This window comes from Carcharodon carcharias, chromosome 10 (genome assembly GCF_017639515.1).
Source record: "Carcharodon carcharias isolate sCarCar2 chromosome 10, sCarCar2.pri, whole genome shotgun sequence".
Taxonomy (NCBI): Eukaryota; Metazoa; Chordata; class Chondrichthyes; order Lamniformes; family Lamnidae; genus Carcharodon; species Carcharodon carcharias.
The window spans coordinates 22,944,541-22,962,246 of NC_054476.1; the positions used below are offsets into that span (position 1 = coordinate 22,944,541).

At 41.7% G+C, this 17,706-nt stretch overlaps 1 long non-coding RNA gene across 2 annotated transcripts; it reads left to right on the forward strand.

Annotated features, from left to right (window-relative positions):
* The first annotated feature begins 4,785 nt into the window (after positions 1-4,785).
* Positions 4,786-17,248, forward strand: LOC121282791. 2 transcript variants are annotated; one of them, XR_005944143.1, is made up of 3 exons: positions 4,786-5,238; positions 10,154-11,916; positions 16,539-17,248. It is a non-coding gene; the product is annotated as an uncharacterized LOC121282791 (long non-coding RNA). The 2 variants fall into 2 exon arrangements; XR_005944142.1 differs by lacking the exon at positions 16,539-17,248 and having other exon boundaries at positions 10,154-12,914.
* Positions 17,249-17,706: the final 458 nt, after the last annotated feature.

Below are 17,706 nucleotides of genomic sequence, written 5' to 3' on the forward strand. Positions count from 1 at the left end.
GCCCAACCATCTTCAGCTGCTTCATCAATGACTTTTGTTCCATCATAAAGTCAGAAGTAAGGATGTCAGCTGATGATTGCACAATGTTCAGCATCATTTGCAACTCCTCAGATGCTGAAGCAGCTCATGTCCAAATTCAGTAAGATCTGGACAATATCCACACTTGGGCTGACAAATGGCAAGTAACATTCACACCACACAAGTGCCAGGCAGTGACCTCCTCCAACAAGAGACAATCTAACCCTCACCCCCTGATATTCAATGGTATTACCATCACTGAATCCCCCATTAACCTGGGGGTTACCATTGACCAGAAACTGAACTGGACTAGCCATATACTGTGGCTACAAAAGCAGGTCAGAGGCCAGGAATCCTGTGGTGAGTAACTCACCCCCTGATTTTCCAAAGCCTGTCCACCATCTGCATGGCACAGGGCAGGAGTGCGAAGGAATACTCTCCACTTGCCTGGATGACTGCGGCTCCAACAACTCAAGAAGATTGACATTATCCAGGACAAAGGCAGCCTACTTGATTGACACTTCATCCACAAATATTCACTGCCTCCATCACTGATGCACAGTGGCAGTGGTGTGTACCATCTACATGACGCACTGCAGGAACTCACCAAGCTTCCTTAGACAGCACCTTCCAAACCCATGACCACTACCATCTAGAAGGACAAGGGCAGCAGATAGCTGGGAACACCACCACCACCTGTAAGTTCTCCTCCAAGCCACTCACCATCCTGACTTGGAAATATATTGCTGTTTCTTCACTGTTGCTGGGTTAAAATCCTGGAGCTCTCTCCCTAACAGCACTGTGGGTGTGCCTACACCATATGGACTGCAGCGGTTCAAGAAGGCAGCTCAACACAACCTTCTCAATTAGGGATGATCAATAAATGCTGGCCTAGCCAGTGACGCCCACATCCCATGAATGAATTAAAAAAAGAACCCTAATTGTCATGCACTGAAGAGGAACCCATTCATTATCAAGAATGCACCAAAATGCTGGTGGCCTGGATTTCATTGAGTTGTTCCCCCATCCACCAATACACAAATAATGCTGTTGAAAGCATATTTCACTTTACACTTTATACCACATAATATGTTTAAAACTTGGAATTAAACTGTACAGATGGCACACCATACGATCTCCTCTTGTCCCTGTGAGCTAGGAATTACTATCAGGGCTGTTAATAGCTTATTTCCTCCTCTACATTGTTCTGGAGCAAGTTATTTGTTTTAAGTATAATCAAACCAGCTGTTAAACAGCACCAAGAGGAATTTGTGTCGTAAAACACTCAAATGTGAACAGTTGCTGATCATATTTGCTACCCCATGTGTCAGCAACATCTCTCCATGACTATTTCTAAAGTTCATTTTAAATGCTATTAGAAATTCACAAGAAACTGTGAACATAAGCAAACTTCCTGAAATATTTACAGTGTCACTACAACTACTGGCCATGGGGAAATCCTTACCCAAGAGAAGATTGGGCTCAGCTGTGAAACCCTCCACAGTCAAATAGCATGTTAACATTATCTGAATTTACACATAAATAATGATCGTTTGAGGGTGGTGCAGTGGTTAGTGCTGCTACCTCACAACTCTAGGAATCTGGGTTCAATCCTAACCTCAGGTGTCTGTCTGTGTGGTGTTTGTATGTTCTCTGGGTGCTCTAGTTTCCTCCTACCATCCAAAGATGTGCTGGTTATAGGTGGATTGACTCCAGTAAGTTACCCCTCTATATGAGTGTGTGCCCTGTGATGGACTGGGTGTTTCTGCCTAGCATCCGTTGCCTGTTGGGATAGGTTCTGACTCCCCACAACCCTGAATTGGATAAAGCAATTCTGGAAAAGCGAGTGGATGACCATTTGAGGGCAGTAACAGGGAAGGCCAACAATTATTCCAAGTAAGGCTCAAAATATTTAGAAAAGGCAAAATAAAACTTTGATTTCTGAAAGCAGCTGACATTTGTCCTCAAATGTGATTTCCTATTTAGTTAAAATAGTGTATTTCTGGAAAACATCACTTCAAAAGTTATGCGAAATATTTTCACACCTAAAAGATTAAAGACATGAGTCTGAAACAAGACTGAAGTCCTTCTAAATGTTGATACTTGATTGGAGAAAAGGCTGTTTTTCTACCTGCTTAGTGAAGATAAAATATTTCAATAAAATATGATTCAGCACAATAATATTTTAGATAAGTCCTGTGAGAATGCCAAGCCAACAGAGGGCACTTTATCAGAAACCAAATTTTTATAAAGATTTTCATAATCCAGCCAAAGAAATTCTTTAAAAAAAAACAATAGGATTAGGAGAAGACAATACAGCCTGTCGAGCCTACTCTGCCAGTCAATATGATCATGACTGACCTTGGGCTTCAACTCCATTTTCCTGCCCACCCCTATCACCACCCCCACCCACATCCCTTGAATGCCTGAGAGACCAAAATTCTGTCTATCTCAGCCTTAAATATATCCAATAATGGAGCATCCACAACCCTCTGGGGTAAAAAAAATTCTGAGGATTCACAACCCATTGAGTGAAGACATTTTTCCTCAACTCAGTTCTGAGCGATCGCCCCTTATCCTGAAACTGGGCCCGCTTGTTCTAGATTCCCCAACCAGGGGAATTCTGATTAATTATTATGAACTTTTTCATTGTATGCATATTTATATCTTGTGCTATTTACATTGTATATAGTACTCTTTATATTTTATATCTTAGATATTTAATTGTAATTAAATACATTATTTATTTTATGCTGCAGCACCGAGCAAAATACTCAGTGATCTTATTATTGTAAGTGTTCTGCAATACAGAGTCGACCACTTCATCCTCCTCCATTTTTCCACCTTTTTTCTGTGATCCAACCTTCATGGGATCAATTTTGTGAGTTCCAGTCTTACTTGTCCCAGAACATCTCTTGGAGTGGCTTTTTCCTCTGACCCTGAATGACTATTTCTAAAGTTCATTTTAAATGCTATTAGAAATTCACAAGAAACTGTGAACATAAGCAACCTTCCTGAAATATTTACAAAGTCCTTCTTTGGATTCTTCTTATTACCATTTACTGTGAACTGCAGCATATAAGTCAACCCAACATAAAAACGACCCAATTTTTCCAGCCCTAGAAATCATGCTTTTGCATATACTTGGCATATAAATTGACTCCCCTGCCCAGCTGCACTTTTCAGCTACAACATACTATACTTGTATTAGTAGTCACCCAACAATTAATGTTTTACTTGCCTGTACCAGGAATTAACTGAATTACCCAGTGAAAAGCTCTACTTAGGTATTTTTTTCCTACTTGCAGAAAAATATGGGATCCACATTCTTGTCACCTGTCAGTTATTCCATAGCATGCTGTAAACAGGCCATCTTTGGCCTAATTCCTGAAACCAAGTTCACAATTACAACTTAGCCTTAAGTCAGTGGCTACCACATGGGCAAGTATACATGTAGTGATGCAGATTTTTTGGGATGGGGGACAGAAACAGGAGAAGCACCGTTAGGATTAAGCAGACAATGGGGCTGTGTTGTGAAACTATGTAAGAGTTTGAGACGCTCCCAGTCTTTGTAGTGTATGCCAATGACATTTTAGAATGGTGACCACCCACACTGGCTGTTCACTTTTATACTCGGCATATAAATCGACCTCCGTTTTTCGACGGATTTTGAGGCTTCAAATGTCCATTTATGTGCCAACATTTATGGTACTTGTTGGCCCTCCTGTTACTCATGGGCATGTGATCGCATTCGTGAGTCAAGGACAGACTAACTCCCCATTCTAGGGGCGTGTGGGGGGCCGGGGGAGGGGGCGGAGGTTGGGCTTGATGGGGATTCCTCAGGATTCACATTCTGAAAGAAGGGTATCCCTCATTTGCACTATGGAACCATTATTAAGAGGGGCACTTGGGAAATTTCCACATAGGGGGCCAATCTGTCCTTGTATGTATGCTGCCAACACAGCTCTAAATCTCCACTGCCAGCCTCGGCAATATGACTTCTCTCATTTGCTCCACAAGAGTGGGCGAGCTAACGTTCAACGTTGGGAAGATCAAAACATCCTTAATGTCTTCTGCTAAAAACGTCAATTTCTCCCTTCTATCTGGCTGTTCAGTGTATGAAACAGTGTCTAAATCTGAATTTCATGCACCGTAGCCTACCTTCCGGCAAGGCTATAAAGTTTCTCTCCCCATATAATGCCGCCTGACTTGCTAAAACGTTTCAGCAGACTCTGTTTTTATTGATGTTACAGAACGAATCCAGACCAATATTGATCCCAGGATAAATCAGGTGATCCCAAAAGCGTTTTATGCAGCTCTTCCCGCCCCCATTCCATCTCATCCCTCCAACCCTCAAAGCTACACGCTATACCACCCCCTTCCAGTAAACGCGCCAATTCTTCGAGGAAAAGTAGCTGCAAGCACGCCTGCGCCCATGGCGTAACAAAAAAAATACGCAGATCACGTGACGGCGGTCGCCTTGGAGACATTGGAATCTGGTGTGTGTCAGTTTCAGTGTCAAGAGTAACAATTAGAAGGAGCGAGTGGCCTGGCCTGGCTTCCACCATTCCCCCCCCACCCCCCGTGTCTGTGCTCGCTCTGCTGTCCTAATTGACCTTCTTGTGTCAACACAGAGGCGGAGCGGCGCCTGTAACTGACGCAGCCCGTTCTATCAGCGCTTGTCATTTCAGCGCGTCCCGTGAAACCGATAGAACCGCACAGGCGGGTTCGCGGCTGGGCTGCCTCTTCTGGGAGGGAGGTAAAAAAAAAACCCAGAAACCTTTCCCATCCCTCATCCTAACATCCTGCCAAAATGCACCGAAAGCATATAGAGCCCAGCACCGACATTCACAGTGACCCTCGAATTCACTGCCCCCCGGGACAAGGGGTGGCATTATATGGGGAACTTCTGAGGATTGGTATCAAATAGGAAAGCTACCCTGCCCGAGCTACAGCGCGGACGTTTCTTCCCCCACCCCAAGACGGTTCGTTGACTAAAAAAAACGTTCAAAGTTACGGGACTTGTACTTGGCCCTAAGGGGTGAATTGGAAAACCCGGCTGAAACATTTTAACCGGATCGAGAGTTCAGTCGGGATTCCCATGTTCAGCTCTATTTGACACTAGTCGTATGCTGCTGTGAGTCTGAGCCTCAAAACCATTGCTAGACGTACTGTATTTCAGTGACTGGACAACCGTATTCGCAAAGATTTTTAAAAGAGGTACATTCTGAGCCTAAGTTGTCCCTTTAACTTCAGTTTATGTCGTTCGTTGAGGTGACGAGTGTGCAGATGTTGCCTGATTCCGGCAATGGTTACTTGAGTGTTTGTTATGGCAGACTCTTGGGGCGGGTTGAATCCAAAAGGGAAGTTTTTTGCGGTGTCAGAGCAAAAATAAAATGCGGTTTCACCAAGTCTCCGGCTGTCGAAACATGTTCCTGACTGTGATTCTCCTGTTTCTGTCCTCCAAACAATGTCACTTAAAATCTGTATCACGACATGCCTACTTGCCAATGTGATAGCCACTGACTCAAGGCTAAGTTGTAATTGTGAACTCGGTTTCAGGAATTAGGCCAAAAATGGCCTGTTTGCAGCGTGCTATGGAAGTAACTGTCAGGTGACAGGAATGTGGATCCCATATTTTTCTGCGAATAGGGGAAAAAAACCGAAGTAGAGCTTTTCACTGGGGAATTCAGTTAATTCCTAGTTGCGTGACTGTTTGTTTGCTGACTTTCTGGTACTACCCCTGAATCATCAATGATGAGAATATAATTTATGGGGAGGTGGTGGCATAATGGTATTGTCACTGGACTAGTATTCCAGAGACCCAGGACAAAAACAAAAATAGCTGGCAAAACTCAGCAGGTCTGATGGCATCTGTGGAGAGGAAGACAGTTAATGTTTCGAGTCCATATGACTCTTCTTCAGAACTGAAGATAAATAGAAACGAGGTGAAATATAAGCTGTTGAAGGGGTGGTGGGATAGGTGAAACTGGATAAAGGGCCAATGATAGATGGAGACAATGGAGCGATTGCCAAAGATGTCATAGACAAAAGGACTTTTAATTCTATGAGGACCCTGGTTTGAATCCCGCCACAGCAGATGGTGAAATTTGAATTCAACAAAAATCTGGAATTAAAAGCCTGATGATTGCCAATTATCACAAAAAACCCATCTGGTTCGCTAATGTCCTTTAGAGAAGGAAATCTGTCATCTTAACCATGTGACTCCAGACCCACAGCAAAGTGGTTGACTCTTAAATGCCCTCTGAACAAGGGCAATAAATGCTGGCCTAGGCAGCAATGCCCACATCCCATGAACGAATAAAAAAAACTACTACTTGGCATTGGCATGCTCTTTGAGTTCACTAGATCACTTCTTTAGCAGTGCCGATGACATCTGATGACACTTGATCCAGTTCGGAGTGTATCGTAGAAACCCATGATTTTCTATCCATTCCTTTAGAACCATTTTCCTTAGAATCTTGCAGGTGCTGTTTTACTGGTTTCTGCTATGGCAGCTTTTGGTTTTTACAGTTGGTGATGGGTAGGCTAAAGAAAGCGAAGAGGGATCCTGCGGTCCCAATTCAACCTGTCCAGCTCTTGCACTCCCTCCTCTCAAGGATGTCCCCATGGATTGGTGCTCCCAGTTTGGACTGCATCTTAGGAAACAATGATTTTCTATCCAATCACATAATTTTGAACTGTAGATGAGCTGGCAATTGGTTGAGAAATAGGAGAAAGAGAATAGAGATAAAGGAAATATTTTCTGATTGTTTGGATATGACAAGTTGCATTTGCCAGGGATCTGTAAAAGGACCCTAGCTAGTCACAATATCTCTCAATTCCTTGGATATTTGTCTCTTTATACCTTCATCTAAGTTTGCAGCTGGCACTAAGTTAGGAGACATGGCACATATACCTTACATGTGCCAATAAGTTAAGGGGCACAATGGGCAAAACTGTGGCAGATGGAATTCAATACTAGGAAGTGTGAGGTTCTCCACTTCGATCCAAGACACACCAAAATATTTTCTTAGTGGTAAGAAACTGTAGAGGAGCAAAGGGATTTGGGTATCTATGTATCAAATCACTAAAAACTAGTGCACAAGAAATAATCAAAACAGCTGATGGAAATTTTGACCTTAATCTCAGATGGACTGGAATGCAAAGGAGAGCAAGTTATGCTTCAGTTGTACAGAACTTGGTCAGGCACCATCTGGAGTTCTGTGTTCAGTTTTGGGCATGACACCCTCTGAAGAGGTACAGTGTAGAATCTTATAGAATGACTGAACAGGCATGAGGGGCTGAATGTCCTAGTGGTGTTCCTATGTTTCCTGGTTTAGTATGAATGTAATAGTGTAATACAATGTCAACCCTGTCAGGCTGAAATACAAGTGGAAATGCTGTAACCCTAAGCAGATCAGGCAACATCTGTGGAGAGAGATTCAGAGTTAATGTTTCAGGTCACTGACATTTCATCACACTTCCAGAACTGTCAGGTATATGTATTTTCAATACTTTTCTCTTCTGCATTCCATGTGCAGCAATTTGATGCAAAATGACAGCTGTTGACATTGCAATTTTTCTTTTAAATTCATTATTGTGATGTGGGCACCACTTCAAAGCCCAGCATTTATTGCCCATCCCCAATGGCACTTAAGATGGTAGTGGTGAGCCTCTTCTAGAATACAATTGAGTGACTTACTAGACCATTTCAGAGGATAGAGTTAGCTGCATTGCTTTAGGAGGGGAGATGAGGCGCAGTGGTAATGTCACTGGACTAGCAATCTGGAGGCCCAGGCTAATTCTCTGTGGATATGGTGGTGGTAGAATTTAAATGATGCTGATGGAATTTAAATTCAATTACTAAAATCTGGAATTGAAATATTGTCTCATTAATGGTGAGCATGAAACTATCTTCAGTTGTAAGGATGCATCTGGTTCACCAATGTCCTTTAGGGAAGAAAATCAGCTGGCCTGGCCTACATGTAACTCCAGACCCACAGCAATGTGGTTGACTCTTAACTGTCCTTTGAAATGGCCTAGCAAGCCACTCAGTTCAAGGGCAATTAGGAATGGGCAACAATTGCTGGCCTTGCCAGGGATGCCCATATCCGATGAATACATAAATTAAATTATAATCAGATATAGGCCAGAGTGGATAATGATGGCAGATTTACTTCTCTATAGGACATTAGTGAACCAGATGGGGTTTATGACAATTTAATGGTCACCATTACAAATACTAATTTTTACTTCCAGATTTATTTGATTAAGTTAATTTAAATTTCCCCAGCAGCTGTGGTGGAATTTGAACTTGTCTCTCCAGATTATTTGTCCAAGCATCTGGAACATTGAAAGGTTATTGGGGGTAGGCAGGAATGTGGTGTTGAGGTTACATTCAGATCAACCATGATCTTATTGAATGGCGGACCAGGCTTAAGGGGCCAAGTGGCCTACTCCTGCTCCTAATTCATATATTCGTAGTTCAGTAAAATATCCACTATGCTACTATACCCTAATTATTAGGGTATTGGTGAAGGTAGCTGATTGAGTGAATTTGTGACACAGATACGTGTGCATCTTGTGAAATATAGTGCAATTAGCTTTTATTATAGAATAAATAGAAGTTAACCTTGCTCTTCAACCATAAACAGCATATCACATAAAATCAAATCACAAAATATTAATGCATAAAGTTAAACACTGCTGATGATTACACCATTCCATTTAACCCTGCTGTAGTCCCATCTGTTATTTCTTTATGTGCCCCATTATTGTATCCTTTTGCCTTGCACCATCATCCCTCGCTTCATTTTACCTATTTTGCTATCCACCCTATCATGGATTTTTCCTTTTGTTCTTTCATACCTCCTTTTCTGCTTCAGTTATTTGCTTAAAACTTGGTACATTTCTAACTTTTCCCAATTCTGATGAAAGGTCATTGACTTGAAACGTTGACTCTTTCTCTCTCCGCAGATGCTGCCTGGCCTGCTGAGTGTTTCCAGCATTTTCTTTTTTCAAATCACAAAATATGTCAGGTTGTGGTAACTCTGGAAGGTGTAGATTTCAGCTGTGTCTTGGACCAGTTGGGCCCACTCGCCTTTTTCTGTGCTGTATGTTCGACAAAAGAGAATTTCCACCTCCAGCTTAATAAAAATGTTGAGGGAGACGATAAAGCTGCAACAGGAGAATTCCAAACCCACGACCACTACCATCTAGAAGGACAAGGGCAGCAGATAGGTGGGAACATCACCACCTGGAAATTCCGCTCCAAGCCACTCACCATCTTGACTTGGAAATATATCGCCGTTCCTTCACTGTGGCTGGGTCAAAATCCTGGAACTCCCTTCCTAACAACACTGTGGGTGTACCTACACCACATTGACTGCAGCGATTCAAGAAGGCAGCTCACCACCACCTTCTCAAGGGCAACTAGGGATGGGCAATAAATGCTGGCCCAGCCAAAATAAAATTTTAAAAAGGAGAATTTACTTCTGGAATATAACAATATACTAATTTTTTTGATTTTCCAATATATTTGTCCTTGGATTAATGGTTACAAAGTGAAAGTATCCCTTTTATATTAAAAAAAACCATAGGAAACTTCTCACTAAGTAATAATTTTAGAGATCCTGATATTAATATGCATGGCATATTTAGTACAGTGTGAAGCTTGTAAATATAGGTGATAAAAATTCAAACAAATTGTTAAACAGTTAAACCTGATGTAATGTTTTGCAGAGTTATCGTGCGTTTTTTATACTACGCCTCCTTCAGTGCAGCCCTCAACAGCATTTTCACAGCAGTTGTGGTTACATTGCCTGAGGGCTGGCATATAGCACAGAAATTCCTGCGTGCACAGGAAACCACTGCTTAAAATTTGCTTTGTACAGGGATGAGTATAACTCCACTGCTCCAGGCCCGGTTTCTCAGCAGCTGCGAGCTGTACAGTTCGGGACTGACAGTGGGACTAGCAGCATCAGGTTGTTTCTCTCCCCTTCCTGGTGACCTTTATTTCAATAGTAGCTTTTCAAGCAGGCAGCATTTATCTAGCTAAACAGCGGCAGCGTTGAGAAGTATTTTCGTGCCTTTTTTTTTTGTTTTAACGGCGCGTTTATTTTTTTTTCCGCAGTGAACAGGAAGACGTTCAAAGTTACAGAAGAAACCGCAAGTGCAGTCTGGTGAAACAGCATGGAGGAAGAAGCCCATTGCTCTCTCATTTACTGTGGGAGGGAGGAAGACAGGTTTTTTAGCAGAACTGGTTAGATGAATTCAAGTGGGAGAAGGCTCGTGTGGAGCATAAACAGCGGCATAAATCAGTTGGGCCGAATGGCCTGTTTCCGCGCTGTTAAATTCTATGTAATTTAATTCTATGTAATTCCATGTCTACACGTAGGCAACCCATGCATACAGTCCTGTTGACTGACCTCTGATCCGAGTGATGCCTTCTACCTGGGAGGAGCTAACTAGAAGTTCAAAGATGGATAGCCGTATTTGGCAGAGTTATATATTAAAATTAGTTAGAAAGTGAAAAAAAAGACTTGCATGTAAATAATGTTTTTTAAGACCTCAAAAGCCCCAAAGCGCTTTACAGCCAATGAAGTACTTTTTAAAGGTGCAGTCACTGTTGTAGGAAACATGACAGCCAATTATGCACAGCAAGATCCCACAAACAGCAGGCAGCTAGAGCACAGTGATCTGAAAATCAGTGCCTGCAAGGTTATGTTTGAGCCAGTGTCAGACACACACAATGCAGCACCAGACATGATCATTGGATGCCACCAGTCTCAAGGCTGTAGAAAAACTCTCTTGATTTGGCAGTGTGCTCTCTAGAGATGCCATTATTGATGAAGATATCTGTGCCCACATCAGAAAGTGAGTTTTGCCTATAGCCAACACCATGATAGGGTCTGAAAGCACCTTGGCATTAAGCTGAATACTAAAATCAAACTCTGCCAGGCATTTGTCCTTACTACCCTGCTGTAGGGTGCAGAATCCTGGGTCTGCCAAAGGCATCAAAGATCTGGAACACATCCACCAAAGACATCTGTGGTCCATCATGAGAATTCGATGACAGGACAAAATCACAATGAGGTTCTTCATGGTGCTGGGCTCAACAGCATGGAGATCACTCTCCAGAATATCGATCTTAGATAGGCAAGTCATGTCTCCTGCCTGGATGACTATAGAAGCCCCAAGCAGATCTTCTATGGGGAACTGTCTCAGGGAACATGACATCAAGGTGGTCAGTACAAATGACACAAGTACATGCTTAAAAGGAGCCTTACAAACGTCTACATTGCAGACAACCTCTCTTGGGAAAACACTACAGCCGACTGGCCCATGAGCAGACAAGCACTGAAATTTGGTTCAGTATGTTTTGAGGGCTAGCTATGTCAAACTTGCAACATCCGATGTGCCCGGAGGAAGGCAGGGGGTGGTGCAGCTGCAAAAGTTCCCCCAAACATCAGCAATGACAATTTGAACTACCATTCCTGTGAATGTCCATAACAATTCCACATCAGACTCTTCAGCTACGAGAGAAGCCACAAGAGATGACGAAATTGCTCACAGCTTCAATGTCCTTGCACCACGAGGAGTCTACCATTGCCATGGAAACTCTTGCATCCACCTGAGAAGGCAGATATAGCCTCACCTGAAAGACACCACCTCTGACAGTACAGCACTCCCTGAGTAATGCACTGAAGTGTCAGCATAGATTTTGTTCTCAGGCATTTGAAGTTGGACTTGAACCTGCAACCTGCTTAGAGCCACCAAAGCAAATTGTATTGGTACAACTCTAACTTATGTTGATACCAGTTCAAACTTAGCATCTTCATAACTAGCTGTTGGGACTGTTGCCAAAAGTGCAGCATAACAGAATTAATAGTTATGGTAAGTTGAATAAATTTTCACAAAAGTGCATTATTTAATTAGGGAATGAAACAAACTGTAGAGTGTGTTGTAGCTGTAGAACAGGTTTGCACCTACAACGTCCCATATCATCTGAGTTTCTGACATTAGCCATGTTGTTGTGAGATAGCACTAAGAGAGGACATGTGCTTCTACAATGGGGGGGGGAGGGGTGGGGGGGAGAGCCAAAACATTAGAGAAAGTAGCAACTGCTGATAATTAGCTTAAACAAGGTTTCCTGGGTAAGGCAGCACTAATGTTGGCCAAGAGCAGCTCATCCACTGGTCCAGTGTTTTAGCCATATTGAATGAGGGAAATATAGAAAGAAAGAACTAGCATTTAGATAGTACCTTTCATAGCTTCAGGGCACCTCAAAGCACTTTTTGGCCAATGAAGTACTTGTTGAAGTGTAGTCACTGTTGTAATATAGGAAATGCAGCAGTCAATTTGTGCTTAGTAAAGTGCCACAAAAAAGAATGAGACAATGACCAGATAATTTGTTTTTGGGGTTTTGGTTGAGGGATAAATGTTGGCCAAATAGTTTCATGAAATCTTTTACAAACACTTGAAAGAGCAGATGGGCCCTTGGTTTAACATCTCATCCAAAAGGCAGTGGCTGTGGTATTGGAGCACTCCCTCAGTCCTGAAATGGCAGCTGAGAATATAGGCTCAAGTGTCTGGTGTGGGACTTGAACCTCCGACCTCCTAATTTAAAGATGTCAATTATCACTTAACCAAGACTGACAATTAATATTAATATCTATGGTTCTGACCAGATCGATCTGTTCAATGTAAATATTACTTGTTAAATTTGACTTACCAAAAGATAAAAAAGTAAATCCTATAATTCTGGAAGTCCCACATATAAAATGTCTCTAGTGTGAAAAAAGTGAAAACATTGAATTTAAGAAAGAAGTACATGTACATTGTCGTTCATTAAAACATGCGATAGAATGATAAAACAATTTTAAAAAAGACAACAACATGTTTATTCATCCTTCATGATAAAAGAAGTCAGTCAGAATTTTCTACAGTCAGTTTTTAGGCTGATAAGACCAATCTTTGCTGGGAATGAGTATCCACATAACGGAAAATGGATCCTGCATATGCGAAGGCTAGAATTTTACGGCCTTTTCGCAGCACAGATGGGGCCGTAAAACGTGGCAAGCTATTCCAAACTCCATTGACTTCAGTGGGAATGTAAAATCCCTCTGCCGTTATATTCCGCCCCAAGTTGGGATCTTGGTTTCGTAGATGAGACAAGCTGTGCAACAAGCTTCATAGTAGAAGATGCCACCATGGATGTCTTTTCTTTTGGCCAAGCTTTCTGGAGAAAGTTATTCCCACATATGAACATCTGTTTCACGATATGTTTCTGAGGAGGTTTCCAGCAATTTTTTCAAACATTTTTTTTTGCTGACGATGAAATAATTTCACAGTTTTCAATGTGCCATAAAAGATCCTGTTTGGAATTCATTCATCAGACATTTGCAGCACATGATCTGACCAGCGTAACCATGCTTTCAAGTGATCAGAGCATCTATCCTTGGCATGCTAGCTTAGTTAAGAACTTCAGTTTCAATTCTTACCATCTGATCATCATTAGACATCTCCGGCAACTTAGGTGCAAGTGATTTAGTTTCTTAATATGTTGTGCATATGTTGCCCAATTTTCACAGGCAAATGGCAGGGTTGTCAGAACGGTAGCCTATAGACATTAAGCCTAGTCTGTAAATCGATTCCTCTCTTGTCACGGAGTTTGCCAAAAGCTGAGCTTGTGAGTTTGACATGACTAGCAGCCTTCAAGAGATCCTTTGAACCAGTCCCAAGCATGGGATGCACTCAACCTACCATCACTATCAGTGATAACAATAATATCTAGACTTCTCTCATCGCCTCCACCATGAACTCCCAATTTTCTCTCTGCTCGCCCAAAAATGCTAAATGATGCAAGGATATAATTACACAGGTGCCAGTAATATTTAGTGATCATTTTGAACATGTACACCCAGACAATGAGTGACAGAAAGCTATTTGACACTGGAAGGCATCTCAACAAACCCCACTCTTCAGTGAATTTTCCACTCTGTTACCCACCAATGCTTAGGGAAATGGTGTGCTTCAAGTGCTGCCCAGTTGAGATCAGCTGACACTGCACTGACCAGGAGTCAACTCTGGAATCTGCTAGTCTGTGTGACATTAGTACAACTTTACCTTTTACCCCCCAAGGTCATCAGGAAAGCTCTAGTGTCTAAATCGTCACCGAAAGTAAACAGAACCAGGCAGAAAATACCACCAATTGTAATCTTTTGCATATGAGAACCATGGCTGTATCACAAACCTCTTCTGTGAAGGTCTGTATGATACTGAAACTACAATCTCTCCTTGCAGCTACACTAGACTGCAGCATGCAATCAATAATTCTCCAACTTTTTCAAAATATTTTTTAAAAGATGCAAAACAAAAAGTAACTCATATTTTAAGGCATGCAGGAATTGTGGAGTAAAGAGGAACAAAAATAAGATCAGTAAACCCACTTGATGTATATCCAAAAAGTGGTCTTGACTGATTTGGAACTCCACTACAACAAACCCTGAGTCTGTATCCATTACCTGACGACAGAATTACAGTTTCAAAGGACAAAAAGCTGGAAAATCTAGAATCCCTGTCACCATTTCAACTTTTAGATGTGTTCAGATCATGGCTTACCAGCATATTGATAATTCTGGGGACAGATTCAACTCAGTAGCACACTTGTCATGAGAAATTTATATTAATAGGGAAGGGTCCGACAGAATAAGGACAGCAAGTGTTGTTTTCAGTATAATTATTAAATTCGCTCTTTCTTTAATGAGAATTTTGCCAATTACTGAGATCTGTTATAATTAATGTCCCCCCTGCCCATGAAATATATCCACCAAATGTACCCAGCTCACCTCTTCCCTTTATTTGGAAATCTAGTTTGTACCATCCAATTCTAAAGCAATATTAAATTAATGTAAAATCCTCAGCCTGACATATCATTCAAACCACTAACTGTACCTTGTAACAGTTCTAACAGGAAAGAATGAAGAAATGTACTATACCACACATCCTTCCTGTTGCTTTCTGCTAAGGAGGAGGGGGAAGGAAGGAATGATGTCTTCAGAAAATAAGCCATATGGGATACAGTACATTATATTGTTTTATTACTCCCTCTGGAGTTAATTTGTGCCTCCTACTACCCCATTCTGTCAGCCTGCCATAAGGCTGACTGGTGACACCTCTCTCAATAAGTGGTTATTATTTAAAGGGGCAATGCTAGAAGTCAGATATTCCTGCACACAGCCAGCAGTCAATTCATAGTCTCACAAACAACAGAAGAAATGTGAGTCTGTCACAACTTTTACAACCAAATTGTTGTTGGACAGTTTGAAAGATGTGCTCTTCATAATAAAGCTTTCATGTGAACCTCACATCTTTTGAAAGCATCCAAAATTCTCTTTATTGTTAAAATTTGCACTGGATTCACATTTCCACCAGCATCTGCGATACTCTAAACTGACTTTTTTTATGTACAATAGCTGAGGTATGCATATGTTTCAGATTTATGAGGACATCTAGCAAGGTAATAGTCTTGTATGAATTTGATACTGTAATGTCATATTAAATTGTGTATGGTACCATTGATGTGAAAGATGTGTTGATGGATTCAATACACATCAATGTGCTGATAAGCCATGATCTGAGCACATCAAAAAGTTGAAATGGTGACAGGGATACTAGATTTTCCAGCTTTTTGTTCTTTGAAACTGTAATTCTGTAGCTAAGTAGTGGTTACAAACTCAGAATTTGTTGTGATGGGGTTCCAAGTCAGTCAAGACCACTTTTTGGATTCACATCAAGTGGGTTTACTGATCTTATTCGTCTTTACTCTGTGATTCCTGCATGCATTAAAACATGAGTTACTTTATATTTTGCCTCTTTTTTTAAAAAAATGGAAAATTTGGAGAATTATTGATTGCATGATGTAGTCTAGTGTTGCTGCATGGAGAGATTGTGGTTTCAGTATCACAGACTTTCACAGAGGAGGTTTGTGATACAGCCATGGTTCTCATATGCAAAAGATGACAATTGGTGGTATTTTCTACCTGGTTCTGACGATTTAGACACTGGAGCTTTCCTGGTGATCTTGGAGGGGTACAAGGTGAAGTTGTACTAATGTCACACAGACCAGCAGATTCCAGAGTTGACTCTTGGTCAGTGCAGTGTCAGCTGATCTCAATTGGGCAATAGTTGGAGCACACCATTTCCCTAAGCATTGATGGGTAACAGAGTGGAAAATTCAGTGAAGAATGGGGTTTGTTGCACTGCCTTCCAGTGTCAAATAGCTTGCTCTCACCCACTACCTGGGAGTTAGATTTGCCAACTCTGGCTGGACATATCCTGGGAGATGTCGGTGGAACCGATATCATGAAAAGCTGGCGCTGTGGCCTGAGCGGGTGAATTTTTTTGCGTCCAATTTCTCATCCACCCCACCATCTCATTCCACTTCCCATGGCCACTCTCCCAGGTTCAGTTTGTTGCTATTTATTTCTAATTTTTGGCTTCTCCTTTCTCTCCAGTGCAATGATCACCTCAGGCTCTTTTAACTGTTTAATTCTGGCTTCCAACACGAGTTGTGTTCAACGTCTCAAGATTAGAAGAAAACACATAAAACAGCATTGTGTTAAAAATCGGTGACGCTCCCGTCCACTGTCTCTTCAGAGTTGAAGTAACACGCTGGAACCTTAATGACTGATATGGCACCAGAAAGGCCCAGGGTCTATGCAGAACCTAGGTCATCGTTTCCTGTTCGGTTGCTACCATGTCCTAATGCCCAACAAATTACCAAGTCAAACACTTTTTCAACAAAATGAATGCAACTTCAGAAACAACAAGTTGCTAAATCAGCAGCCTCACTGATTATACTGTCTTCAGACTAGTGACCTTTCTAGGCCTTTTAAATCAATGTAATTTTTCTAGCGCTCCCTCTTACTTCAAGTTCTTTCAGCTACAGGTAGAGGTCGTCTCGAGGCTCAAACAGTGCCAGTGGGAAAATAACAAGCAGCAGCAGCAGCGACATTAGTAAGTGCAGTACATGTTGGAGTCACATTGGTAACGTCTGTGTCAGAGTCAGAACCAATGGCCCGTGGGCCGAATCCGGCCCATTGCTCAATTTCATCCAGCCTGCAGCAAGATTTCTAAAAACATAAACCTATGACAATAGTGCCTTCAAAATAGCATTACCATCATCATTGCGAATTTGCTTTGGATAAAAACTTCAGCAAAATTACTATAAGAATATTTAACAATATAATATTCAAATTCAGTTAGCGCATTAAAACAGCGGGTATGTTGAATGTTTCTGTATTCTCTTTAAAAAAAAAACAAAATTAAGTTGATTTTTATGTGTGTGCGGCCCATGACTGATGTTGTCTATGTGCGAATGGCCCGTGACTGATGTTGTCTATGTGTGTGAATGTCCCATGACTGATGTTGTCTATGTGTGAATGGCCCATGGTAAGAAAAAGATTTCCCACCCCTGGTCTATGTCATCATGCGGTGCCTGTGCGGCTGACGCAAATGTAATCATCAACATTCATGAATGGACTGTAGCTGGGAGTTACGAATTACAGAATTAAATCACAGAATTATCATTTGAAAATCTCCCAGGTGGCTTTTAATAGCCACTGGGAAATTGAGGACGAATCCAGCAGTCTTCTGTCCATTCTGGGTGGGTTGGTAACCCTA